Genomic DNA, 1,105 nt, shown 5'->3' with positions numbered 1-1,105 from the left:
ATAGTATTTGCTGTGCAGGTTAAAAAAAAATGATTATTTCCACTTGAAATAACATTAAAAAGTGTAAACTTGTTTATTGTTTCTTATTTCTAACATAATCATCTTATTCATTTTCCATATGTTCTGAAAATAAGGCAAAATACACATATTTCAAGAAAAATAGACTTTTTATTTTTATTTCTGCAGTTTAGGGCTGGTGTTCTGTCAGACCAGCATACCTATAGTCAGTACACATGCAAAAGATGTCAGATTTGCATTTATCCCTTTAGTTTCGTACGAAAAATAGACTAAACTACTTCAAATGGTGTGTATCCCTTTAGTCATTTACAAAAAAGAAAAACAATTTAAGGTCAAAATTTCCATACACTTCAAAAAAACACCAAAAAGTAAGTAAATAAATAGTTTTTTTGTACATGACTAAAGGGATACACGTCCGTTGAGGTAGTTTAAAGTCTATTTTTCATACAAAACTAAATGGATAATCTGGTTCTGACTACAGGTATGCTGGTCTGACAGTGTATGCTCATCTGACAGAACACCGGATTTGGCCAACAGGCCTCGACTTTGACACACATGCTTTCTACTCTTCTTGCATCATTTATTTTCCTATAGTTTTTCCACCTATTTTTAAAATCATTTACTGTTTTTTTTGTTTTGTTTTTTGTAATCAGCATTATTACATAGAATCTGAACCATTTAAAAAAAATATTTATCAGCATCTTCATTTCCCTCCAATCCCACTAGAACTTTGTAGGAGTTTTAATGTAGAATAAATCTGCTTGTTTTATTTCATATTTGTTAAAGCTGTTATACCTTCGGAGGCTATCTAATATTTCCAGCCCTTTTGTACTTCAACCCAATTCAAAATAAAGAATATTGCAGATAATGCAACCGTATATCAGGTGAATTGATTAATCAAATGTTTTATGCAAGAAAGAAAACTAGAAATTAGTTTATTAAAAACAGGAAAATGTGTGAGTATGATAGCGCAAGATATAAATCAGAAGCCTTCATAATCCAAATCCACTTAAAAGTGCATTCGTTCAGCTGTACTTCCTTGTTATCTGAGCTGAGGATCCTGTTATCAGATCACTCACCCAGGAGA

This window comes from Cyprinodon variegatus, unplaced genomic scaffold, assembly GCF_000732505.1.
Source record: "Cyprinodon variegatus isolate N-32 unplaced genomic scaffold, C_variegatus-1.0 Scaffold1727, whole genome shotgun sequence".
Lineage (NCBI taxonomy): Eukaryota > Metazoa > Chordata > Actinopteri > Cyprinodontiformes > Cyprinodontidae > Cyprinodon > Cyprinodon variegatus.
This window is presented reverse-complemented; position numbering follows the sequence as displayed.